The 12,804-nt window shown below is 40.0% G+C and overlaps 1 long non-coding RNA gene across 3 annotated transcripts in view; it reads left to right on the top strand.

The window, feature by feature from the left end:
- Positions 1-12,804, top strand: part of LOC116280628 (uncharacterized) — a 30,440-nt gene that overhangs the window by 671 nt on the left and 16,965 nt on the right. For all 3 annotated transcript variants that reach the window (XR_004190067.2, XR_012072610.1, XR_012072609.1), the window contains exon 2: positions 2,521-2,644. This is a non-coding gene — a long non-coding RNA (uncharacterized lncRNA). The remainder of the gene's footprint in view (positions 1-2,520; positions 2,645-12,804) is intronic.

Below are 12,804 nucleotides of genomic sequence, written 5' to 3'. Positions count from 1 at the left end.
AGCTGTAAACCAACAGATGCCTATTTTGTTAAAAAGAAAAGGTGCAAATTTACGCTTAGGTATTACTGTGTCTCCATTGCTGATCAAAGGTCAGCATGTGGCAGGTACTCAGAATGTCTCTCTGTTCTTCAATACAATTAGAAAGTTCTGCATTGTTTAGAAAATGAAGACCAGCCCCCAGTTGGGAGAAAATATTGGTAGAACACATTTCTGACAAGTACTGGCATCTAGAATGTATAAAGAATTCTTACAACTCAGTAATAAGAAAACAAACAACCCAATTTAAAAAACTAAAAATGGGGAAAAGATTCAAACAGAAACTCCATGAATAGAGATATTGACAACAAATAAGTACATAAAAAGATACTCAACATCATTAACTATTAGGGAAATGCAAGTTAAAACCATGAGATACACCACGTATGTATTAGACTTAACTAAAAAAAAAAGAAAGGAAACTACAACATGCTGGTGAGGATTTGGAGCAACTGGAACTCTCATACATGGCTGGTGAAAATGCAAATTAGTAAAGCCACTTTGGACGTCAGTTTGGTGTTTCTTATAAAATTAAGCACATACTTACTACATGACTAACAATCCAATTCCTAGGAATTTTCCCAAGAGAAATGAAAACATGTAAACAAAAAAACCCATGTGCCAACATTCATAACAGCTCTATTCTATAACTATTGTATCATTGCCCTAAGTTAGAACAACCCCAAAGTCCATCAGCCGTAGAATGGATAAACAGATAGCAGGATACTCATATAATAGAACACTACTCAGCAATGAAAAGGAGTGAGCACATATTTGCAACAGCATGGGTGAATTGCAAAAGCATTATGCCGAATGAAAGAAATGAGACTAAAAAAGCCACTTACTGTACAACTCTGTTTATATGACATCCTTGAAAAGTCAAAATTATAGAACAGATATCAGACCAGTGACTGCCAGAGGAGGGGTTGGGGAGAGAAGTTTGACCATAAAGAAGCTGGAGAGGACTTTGAAGGTTGATAGAAATGTTCTATATCTTGACTGTAGTGGTGATTACATCATACATCATATGCATATCACATAAAATGGTGAGTTTTACTGTAATTATAACTTAGTAAATAAAAATATCTATTTGTTAAAGAAATGAATGAAAATATTCCAGAATGTTGAGTGATTGTCTGTAGGTGAGAGTATTACCTGTTGATTTTTATTATCTTTTCTCAGCTTTTCTGTATTACTTTTTTAAACCAATAAAAGCCAATAATTTTTTTAGGAGGGGAGAGAAAATTGTGCTATAGTGTTGTGACCAAGGTAGGTACATGCTATGAGAACGAAGAGAAGGGGCCACCTGTATCATTGGCTAATATTTTGTGAGTGGTCTTTTCTTCAGTGCCCTGGACTGTGATCTGGGTTTCAGAGGTCACACAACCCCATCCTTGCTTTCAGAGAATCTCCCTGTCTCATGAGGGCTGAAGAAGATGAGATGAGAAGGTTAAGAGGATTCCTTCTATGACTGACAAAGTCTCTGGCAGCAAACTTCAATAGAAATACTTGTATCTGTTCTGACCAAAATGGTAGCCACAGGCACATGGGACTTGAGCACTTGAAATGTGGCTGGTGCAACTCAGGAACTGAATTTTGAATCTGAATTAACATTAAAGAATTTTAATTGATTGAAATATAAATAGCTACATGTGGCTTGTGGCTACCATTTAGAATGGCACAGGTCTGTAGCATAAAAAACCTAGACGTGAGATTGTTGCCCAGATCTCCCGGATTACCTCTGTATCCACAAGTTACAGAAGGCAAGGGGGACATCGAAGGGCAACTGCTCCTTAGAAGAGTCTGTCCCAAGGACCGCCTAGCTGACTGGGCTAGAATATAATGCATGCCCAAGTGAGGAAGACTTCTGAGCAAATGCTGCCTTATTTTACCAGGAAGTCATAGTGAATAGGTTTCCTTTTCCCCACATTCACGTGCAGAGCTTTCAGTAGTGGTTGTATGTTGTGGACCTCCCTGGGGGAGTTAGTAGGCAACATTTTCAAAGCTGTTTTCATTACGAAACCTTTGTTCTCATGGCTCTGAATAAAACCCCTTAGAGTTTGTGCTCTTGAAATCCAACTAGGAAAACTCTGATCTGTGGTGATGGGGGTCGAGGGTGTTCAGGAAGCGATGGTGAAAGAGAAATAACCAATGGAATATGAAAAATTACTTAGACTCCACAGGGCATCCTCTTTAGCCTCCTCCCAGCCCTACACATTTAACATGAGCCTCGTAGTAGAACAGGTGGTATGCTGACTTTTGTTTTTCCTTTTACCCCAACATGGAAAATATCTCTAAGTTAGTAACAGGACTATAAATGGGAATCTATAACAGAGCAGCATGACCTACAACGAGACAACCTGTTTTACTGTGGAAGCATCAAGAGAGGAGGGGGAGAAGGAAAAATGAGGCCACTGCGTTTTTCCTTCTGGGAGGCCTCTTCCAGTATGTTCCTCCCCACGCTGTCATCACCTGCTTCCACAGGAACAAGAGGCCCGGAGTTCCAATTCTGACTCCCTTGGTGGGCGCGCACCTCTCGGGGTGGAGAGGTCTTCCCTGCTCTCTTCTATTATTCACTCAAAGCCAGGCCTGTTTTGCAAGCTGTGAGGTGAGTGGACCCCAGATTATCTACTTTGGGGCTATCCTAGAGCCTCCATCAGGATCAAAGCCTCATCCAAGGAAAGCAATATGTTATTACCCTTTAAATGGGCTCAAAACCTCATTTTAAGAGAGACTTTTGTCTCGTTAACTGCAGGGAGAGTATAGTTCTCGCTAGGACCAAAGTATTGGGGAATAAGCTTAGTAATGCTAAAAGCCTAGTAAAATGGCTTCTCACGACATTGAGGTGGCCAGAGAGCTTTTTGTCTTTAAAATGAAAGGACAATATAACATTAAAGACATTAATAACATTTTAAAATTATATGACTCTTTCATCATAGTACTTTCTTCTTTTAATGCGTGTGTGGGGAGCCATCATTATCTTCTTCATGCACCTGCAGGTGTACAGTCTGTGTCTCATTTTTATACTTTACCTTTTCTCTTTTAATGTTAGTTACATCCTGCATTGAATCCCCAGTTCTGAAAGTGTGAGAACGCGATGTCAGGAGTGACGGGCCAGAAAGCTAACCAGGGGGCAGTGACTTTCACGTGGTGGCGTGGTTTCAAGGGCAGCTCCCTTCCAGGGGCCCTGTCCCCTGTTTTGCAAGGTGTCTGAGATGCCAGTGCCCGCCTGGGCTCACCAGCTTCCTTTGTCTGTCTTTAAGAAGTAGCAGGCCTTCCTCCCCCCTCTCTCTCCAAAACACTGGGCTTTTCCTTTTCTCTGGGGACATTTTTAATCCCTGGTGTTCTTCAGCAGCCAACTTATGCTGGCGCCTCTCTCCATTTACGGGTCCCAAAACAAAGGCTCCGTTAATAATCCTGAGATGTACGTAGGGATCTTTCTTCTGAGTTGTCACCCAGACACACACCTTTGCAGCCTGAGGATTTCCCCAGCAACCAAAACAAGTCTGGGTGCTGGGTGCAAGATGGCAGAGAGACATAGTCTGGCCGTTAGTCAACCTTGCTAGTAAGGTAAACAGTGAAAGGGACACTTCCTCTTGCCTTGGGCCTTGAAGTTTTGGTGCGGGCAGAGAGGCAGGCAGTCTTCACTAGAAGATAATCAGTCACTTGTTCACAGAAGTTCACTTGAGATGATAAGTGAAAACACCCATTTCTGCAACCCCTGATCTTTCCCAGCTCTGAAAAGGTGAAAATGCAGTTAGCCCATCTGATAGGTGGGGAAAGGCCATGCAAGGAGAAAAGGAGAGGCAGCTGAGTTGTTAAACATGACACAGTGGCAGAGAAATGATTGGCAGCTGCTATTGATCTATTGTTGGCCTGGTCATTACTGTTGTCCTGGTGCTGGGCACGACCAGCACGCCTCTGAAAAGTCCTGCTGGGAATCTGTACCACACGCTGACAAGAAAACAGCCTGAGAGCAGTATTACTCTCTGAGCAGCGGTGCTGAGATGAGGTTATACGTCACAGGGATGAGTGGCCCTTCCACATGTTAGAAAGCTCCAGGGACCAAAGATCCTGAGAGAAGTTCTAACCATGGCCAGACAGGCCGTGGGAAGGAGATACCTTGAAGAGTGGCCAGCCACCAGGCTTCTGTGGACCAGTGTTTGACTGTATCTGCTCTGCAGATGGCTTCCCTCCCCTCCTGCCTGAGGCCCTCCCCGCCTGTCCTGTCAGAGGGAAAAACCATAGCTGGAAATTCATAGACATCCACTGTAATTTTTTTCTTTAATCTGGATCAGTTTCAGTGCTTTGTTTTCTCTTTCAGTATTTCTCATTCAGTATTTTCTCTGCTGTTTCCCCATTAAATGTGTTCTAGGTGAGATGTGGGGTATGGGAGTGACTCTACAGAGAAAACGTACACTTGGTCCTCTGGCTTAAAGGACTAAGACACACTTGCCTGTGGGGGTCTTCTCTTGGTGCCACATTGAGTAGGGAGTGGGTTTCTGAGCCTGGGGATCCCTTCACATGAACTCTGAGACCCTGCAGTCATGTGAGGACCCCCTTTGCTCTGTAAGTCCCATTCCAACCCACCAGGTATTTATTGTGTCTCTTTACCAACAAAGCCCTGTCTTGGGTCTCCTACAAATTAGTCACCTAACTTAACATCTCCAAAGTCTTTTACATTTTACTTACTGAACAAATAACACATTCCTATAATTCAAAGCTCAAAAAATACAAAAGGGTATATAGTGAAACTATATGCTTTTCTGTCCCTGATCCCTGCCTCCCTTCTCCAACTTCCAGGTCTCTCTGTGGGCAACCAAGGTTATCAGTTTTCCTAAGATATTTTATACATTTAGAAGAAATTCATATATAACAGCTTTTAATACCACATATTGTTAATACATACATACATTATTGGGTACCTAACATTTTTCACTTACAGTATATCTTGAAGATAATTTCCTAATTAGACATAAAAGCTTTGCTATTATTTAGTGATTTTTATAGCCTTCTACTTTTTGGATGGATCAGAATTTATTTTACTAGTACCTTGCTGCTGAAGATTTGTTTCTGTCCATATACTATGCCAAATAATATTACAGTGAATAATCTTGTACAAATGCACCCTTGCCTGTGTGTGCCAGTTTACCTGCAAGATAAATTCCTAGAAGTAGACTGCTGTATCAAAGGATATGTGCACTTGTAATACTGATATTGTCAAATTGCCCTCCATAAAGTTGGAGGGCGTTTCCCACCAGAAATACATGAGTGACTTCCCCCGCCACATCTTGCCAATATGCCAACTTTTGACCTTTGTGAGGCTGAGGGGTGAAAAATAATATTTTATTTTATCTTTAATCAGTACTTCTCTTAGCATGAGTGAGCCTGAACATCTTTTAATGTTTAAGACTGATTGGTGTTTTCTTTGTTGTGAATTATTGATTCATAAATTATGCTGTGTCTTCTATTGGTTTGTTGGTATTTTGGTCATTTTTGTTATTGCTTTTTAGAAGTTTTTACATGCTGTTGTCAGTATGACAAGCAACACTTTGATAATTTTCTTGTATAAATTAGAAAATACATGTAGATTATTAACATACATGTCAAAAGTCTCCTCTAGAGAAATTTTTTTTAATTTTTAAATATTCATTAAACAAACCCTTTTTATTAGTAGTATTTTCAAACATATGCAGAAGAAGCGAGAACAGCACAACAAAGGACCATGCTCCCGTTACCCAGCTTCAGCAATTATCCACATGGCCAATCTTCTCTCAACTGTAACCACCTCCCAGCTCCACCCTGCCCACCCCTCAACTCCCCAGCCCCTTGGACTACTTAGATACAAAATCTCTGGTGTTATATAATTTCACCATAATGATTCTGTTGTTTTAAAATATGACTATTATGTTGCGCAAGCAAAATTAATAGTCATTCTTTAAAATCGTCAGATATTTGGTCAGTATTCACGTTTGCCTGATTGTCTCGTAAGTTTTTTGATACCCATGGTTTGCTCACCCCGGAATCCAAACCACTGCACAGATTGCATTCAGCTGATGTGTGTCTGTTAAGTCTTTTTTAAATCTTGATTTTTTTTTTCCTTTTTCTTATCTATTGAAGAATCTGGTCTGTAGCCCTGCAGGACTTGCCACACTCTGGGTTTTGTTGGCTTTGTCATATTGCTGTTTTCCTGCTGACTGTTATTTCCTGCAAACTGGTGTTTAGCTCTAGAGGCTTGATCCGATTCAGGTTTGATTTATTATTTTTTTTGGCAAGTATACTTCATGGGGGTTATTGTGCACGTCCTGCTGAATCATGTCAAGAGGCACATTGTTGTCCCTCTTTGTGTGATGCTGAGGTTGGCCTGTCAGTTTAGCTGACATTCTGCTTTTAAAGAACGTTATTAGACACTGAAAACAAAACTTGTCTCTCCATAGAAAATGAAGTGCCAAAGGAGAAACCTACATCTTCATTTGGGGAGGAGAGAATACATGATTTGGGGAGCAGACTTTCATGTTTAACACTGTGAAAGGCTCAGAACAAAACTGTGTTCTTTTGGTTCAAGTTCCCTTTGGTCCTAAATTCAGATATTATGGGACGTACAGGCTGGCTTGCTGTGTTGAAATATGTTTGAGTTCCAGTCATTTTTCTATCTTCTTTTCTTTCTCATTTGACTTGGAATAAAAATATCTTCATCTTACTTATTACGTCTCACTTTTAAGGATGCTTCTGCCAGTTGCCTCTAAAATGTCAGTGAAAGTTTAGGGGCCTTGGAAAATGTCTTTCCAGGAGCTCTCGATGGCAGAAGTCCCCGCTGTGGTCACAGTGCTGTTGGGTTTCTAAGTGCCTGCTGCTCACTCTGTCTTCCCCGCCCCTGAGCTTTCACTTCCCTCTCTCTCTACAGTCCCCTGCTGCGGTTGACCCCCAGCCTCCCATGACCCCCTCAGTCTGTGAGATACTCCTGCAATCATCCCACTCTCCCCATTCATAATGCTTTGTGGAGTTGATGAATGAAATTTCATAGTATCCTGGATTGGAACTAAAATATAGGTCCTCAGGAAGTACTTGTTTAAAGGCAATCAGGTTTCTTTGCTTTGTGCTACTTTTTAAAAAAAATTATTTTATTTATTTTTTATTTTTATTCAACTATAGTCAGTTTACAATGTTGTGTGAATTTCTGGTGTACAGCACAATACTTCAGTCATATAGGAACATGCATATGTTCATGTTCATATTCTTTTTCACCGGAAGTTACTATAAGCTATTGAATATAGTTCCCTGTGCTATACGGTATAAACTTGTTGTATATCTATTTCATGTATATTAGTTAGTATCTGGAAATCTAGAACTCCCAATTTATCCCTTCCTACTCCCTCCCATCCCAGTAACCATAAGTTTGCTTTCTATGTCTATGAGTCTGTTTCTCTTTTATAAATAAGTTTGTTTGTCTTTTTTTTTTAATTCCATGTATAAGTGATATCATATGGTATTTTTCTTTCTCTTTCTGGCTTATTTCACTTATAATGACCTTCTCCAGGTCCATCCATCTTTCTGCAAATGGTATTATTTTATTATTTTTTATGGCTGAGTAGTATTCCATTGTATAAATATACCACAGCTTCTTTATCCAGTCATCTGTCAATGGATATTTAAGTTGTTTCCAGGTCTTGGCTATTGTAAATAGCGCTGCTATTAACATTGGTGGTGTCTTTTTGAATTAAGATTTCCTCTGGATATATGCCCAGCAGTGGGATTCAGACAACACTACAGAGCTACAGTAATCAAAGCAGCATGGTATTGGTACAAAAACAGACATATGGATCAATGTAATGGAATAGAGAGCCCAGAAATAAACCCACAAACTTTTGGTCAATTAATCTTTGACAAAGAAGGCAAGAACATACAATGGAGTAAAGACAATCTCTTCAGCAAATGGTGTTGGGAAAACTGGACAGCTGCATGTAAATCAATGAAGTTAGAACACTCCCTCACACCATACACACAAAAAAAGTCAAAATGGCTTAAAGACTTAAATATAAGATGAGACACTATAAACCTCTGAGAAGAAACCATAGGCAAAACATTATCCATCATACATCTCAGCAATGTTCTCCTAGGGCAGTCTACCCAAGAAATAGAAATAAAAGCAGAAATAAACAAATGGGACCTCATTAAACTTATAAGCTTTTGCACAGCAAAGGAAACCATAAGAACAAAAAGACAACCTACAGAATGGGAGAAAATATTTGCAAAAGATGAGATAGACAGGGGCTTAACCTCCAGAATATATAAACAACTCATACAACTTAGTAAGAAAAAAACAAACAACCCAATCCAAAAATGGGCAGAAGACCTAAACAAGTGATTCTCTAATGATGACACACAAATGGCCAATAGTACATGAAAAAATGCTCAGTATCACTAATTATCAGAGAAATGCAAATCAAAACTACAATGAGGTACCACCTCATGCCAGTCAGAATGGTCGTCATTCAAAAGTCCACAAACAGTAAATGCTGGAGAGGGTGTGGAGAAAAGGGAGCCCTCCTACGCTGTTGGTGGGAATGCAGTTTGGTGCAGCTGTTATGAAAAACAGTATGGAGATTCCTCAAAAAACTAAAAATAGACTGTGCTACTTTTAAAACTGCATTTCATCAAAGACAATTAGACCATGTGGTTTCTCAATGGAAAATGACTTTTCCCAAGCCATTCTACAATATCTGCAACTTTTTTTTTAAGTAAAGCTGATTTACAATGTTTCAAGTGTACAGCAAAGTGATTCAGTTATATCTATACACACACACACACATTCTTTTTCAGATTCCTTTCCATTATAGGCTGTTACAAGATGTTGAATACAGTTCCCTGTGCTATACAGTAGGTCTTTGTTGTTTATCTATTTTATATAAAGTAGCATATATCTATTAATCCTAAATTCCCAATCATCTCTCCACACCCTTTCCCCTTTGGTAGCTATAAGTTTGTTTTATATGTTTGTAAGTCTACTTCTGTTTTGTAAATAAGTTCATTTGTATCTTTTTTTTTTTTCAGATATTGTGTTTCTAAATGCTCACAGGCTTTGGTGAAAGGAGTATCAACTTCATGGTTATCTTAGATAAGAGATAATTCTCTATCATTCAAATAAATAAATATCATTCAAAGAAACACAACTGTGAATAATCTTATTTTCTGAATGGTTTTATAGTTCTCTCAATCCTATTAGCTAATCCCATTTTAACCATAAAAAATGACTTTCCTAAACATATCTTACGGTAATCCTGTTATAAAACATGATAGAATGATGAAATTACAAGCAAAGTCTTTTTGAAAGATTTCCACAGATGCCCCTACATTGGGCCTTCCCTTCCCTGTGGGTATGAGAGCAGCTGCAATAATCTGTCTTCAGTAAGGATGTGTGCTGTGTGGGTCGGGGTGTGGGCAGGCTAGGAAGGGAGGCACATGTGCTCTGTTCTCTCTTACACTGTGCAGTGGGTATATGTGCTGATTGATGTGCTTTAGAAGTTGAAAAATAAATGAAAATTTGAAGACACTGACAGGCCTTATAGAATTTGATTTCAACTGTTGCTGAAGACAAATTGTGAGAAAATATCCACTTTCTGAAAAATCACCTTCTCTTTAAAGCTTCGGCTGGTGATTAAAACAATAAAACACACATGTACATACTAAACTTGTTGTATTATATCATTAATAAGTTTAGTGAATTATATCAGCTAAAAATCTGATTTCTGAATAAAATATCTTTTCAAGGCAGATAATGACAAAAACAGTTCCTTTTTTCTTACATGACCACAATGAAACAGGGATTTTAAGAAAAGTTTCTTAGTTTGCTTTGCTTTGCTTGGATTATATACGATTTGAAATCCTATATCTGAGTGTAGGTGTGAGAAATACAAAGTCATGAATTTTAAGATGCAGAACAGTTAGGACAAGAATCTTGACTTTGGATTCTGGGTCTCTTCAGCCCCTGGATGTATTTTAACACAGGCTAACTAGCAACATCAGCATTTTTATCTCTGCATGAGCTTGGAAGAGGGTGGGATGGGGATTAGGAGAATGGAGTCTGTTTGTTATGCAGATCTCATGGCACGTGGTTGGCACAAAACAAATGCATGTTATTGATGCTCAACATATAGTAGTTCCACCTTATCTGTGGTTTCACTTTCTGTGGTTTTAGTTGCGTGTAGTCAACCGTGGTCTGGAAATATTAAATAGAAAATTCCAGAAATAAACAGTTCACAGACTGGCATGATGAAATCTCACCCATCCCTCTCGGTTCCACCCAGGATCTCCAGCCACTGATGGGGTCAGGGCTTGCTGATACAGGATCACTGGAAGCAGATGATCCTCCTTCTGATGGATGGTCAGAAGGTCTTTAGTAGCCCAACACTACGTCACATCATCCACATCATCCCCTTCATTCACCTACTTCATCTCATCACACAGGCGGGTTATCATCTTGCATCATCACAAGAAGGGTGAGTACAGTGCAATAAGATATTTGAGAGAGAGAAACCGCATTCACATAACTTATTTTACAGTATATTGCTGTAATTGTTCTATTTTATTATTGTTGTTAATCTCTTACTGTGCCCAATTTATCAATTAAACTTTATCATAAGTATGTACATATAGGAAAAAACATGGTATATATAGGGTTCAGTAATGTCTGTGGTTTCAGGCATCCACTGGAGGTCGTGGAAAGTCCCCCTGTGGATAAGGGGTGCCTGCTATACCAGGAAGCACAACGGTGAGAGGTGTTTTGATCTTAATTGTGTGGTCCCAGTAACAGTCAGTAGGGAAGCTGGCTGCTCCAACTTCCAGAATTCCACTTCAGAAAGGGAGGGCCACCAGTCCAGGTCACTGAAGAATCTTACTGATGTACTTGGGAGACAATATGATAAACAGTTGTGATAAATAGTAACTTCTGGGTTCTCCTCTGCAAGCACTGTGTATTCCATGGAAACAGAAATGACAAGAAGAGACTCTTAAGCCTGTGAACTGTGAAAAGGTCAGAAACAGCCAAGGTGGCAGGTGAAGAATGGAAATGTCAAAAATTGGGCAGAAGAAATGAATTTATTTACAACACAGAAACAGACTCACAGATACAGAAAACAAACTGATGGTTACTGGGGGGATAGGTAGGGGGTGGAGGGACAAACTGGGAGTTTGGGGGTTTGCAGATGCTAACTACCATATATAAAATAAATAAATAACAAGGTCCTACTGTAGAGTGCAGGGAACTATCATTCAATACCTTGTAGTAGCCTACAATGAAAAAGAACATGAAAAGGGATATGTATGTAACTGAATCACTGTGCTGTACACCAGAAACTAACACAGCATTGTAAACGACTATACTTCAATAAAACATAAATGTTGAATCTCAAAAAAATTGGGCAGAAGAGAGGGAAGAAAGTAAAAACAAAGACACAAAGAACACCTTGTAAAAAGCAGCAGTTGCATGTTGGAGTCAGGAGGAGGAGGGGAGCTGGTTTCAAGAGCAAAGCCATGAAGATCACTGGGCCCTACTTACACGCCAGCATTCTGTGTTTTTAATGAGATCAGTTTATGGATAATAGTATGGGACAGACTAAGAAGGTGCAGGGCCTGTAGTGACGAGCTTCCAAGGAACAGATCGACAGACAGGAGTGACCAGACAGATGTACAGAGGGAAAGGAAAATAAAGCCAAATGGGTAAAAGGCCCACAGCGTCCTGTGTTGTTAAGCCAGCAGGAAATGCTTCAGAAAAGCGGGGCTAGGGCTGCACCCCACTCAGTTTGACAGTGGAGATATCAGTAAGGTCTGCACGCGTTTGCTTCCCAAGCAGGGCGTCTTCATGCTTTGTGTTGGGGCATAGAAAACAGAGCCCTTAGGTCTCAGAAAAGTATTTCTTCTAAAAATAAGCCTACTGAAAACAAATTTTATTAAATATTTATGCATAATCCAAATGCATTCTGGTTTCTTTCGGAGCATACCAGATTCTGCTACATTTGGAGAGAAAACCAACTCCATTCTAAGCACCCTATTCATGGTTCTCTCTCTCATGGACTCCAGCTTCTGAGACATTTCATCAGCCAGACAGCATCTGATAAGCAAGTCACGTTCCTGCTTTATCAAATGTGTGGGCATTTTTTTATGGGCATTTCCTCACTGCCGCTGAAATTCCAGCAAACGGTGTCTGCGTTAGCCTGGGAGGCAGAGTTGCAGTCTGGCCCTCTGACTGCCCCCAGATAACTCAGAGTCTATTGGGGAAGTTCTACTAAAACTGAATTTGAGCATTTTTAGATAGGACAAGTGCTCTCTAGTCTGCCGAAGGCTACACCATTCCCCATGGTGTTGCTCCTGCTTCATGCATTTGGATGGATGGTCCGGCTCTTGAAAGCCCCTGCTGGGAGAGTGTGTAATTTGCCTTCACTGAAAATAGCTCTGAACCCTGACTCCTCATCTTTACAGTCCCTAAGCAGCCTGGAGATCCCAGAATGGGATCCGTAATTGTTCCTACAAGCTAATCTGAGTGACCATGGCCGGAGGGCACCTTAATCACCAGCTACCTCTTAGAAGAATGAGTTGATTTATCAATTTTTTCATACCTTGCTTAACCTCTTTGCAAATGCTCACTCAGGCAATATAGAAGAAACTCTCTTATCACAGATCTTTTGTTCTCTGTTGGCTTATTTGTTTCTTTTCATCTTTCTTTGATCTTTAGAGGGCAGTAGAGAGGAGCACCAGTGCTACACAGAAAGGAAA

This window comes from Vicugna pacos, chromosome 5 (assembly GCF_048564905.1).
Source record: "Vicugna pacos chromosome 5, VicPac4, whole genome shotgun sequence".
Taxonomy (NCBI): domain Eukaryota; kingdom Metazoa; phylum Chordata; class Mammalia; order Artiodactyla; family Camelidae; genus Vicugna; species Vicugna pacos.
Note: the sequence above shows the minus strand (reverse complement) of the source record. Positions and strands in the feature narration are given on the sequence as shown.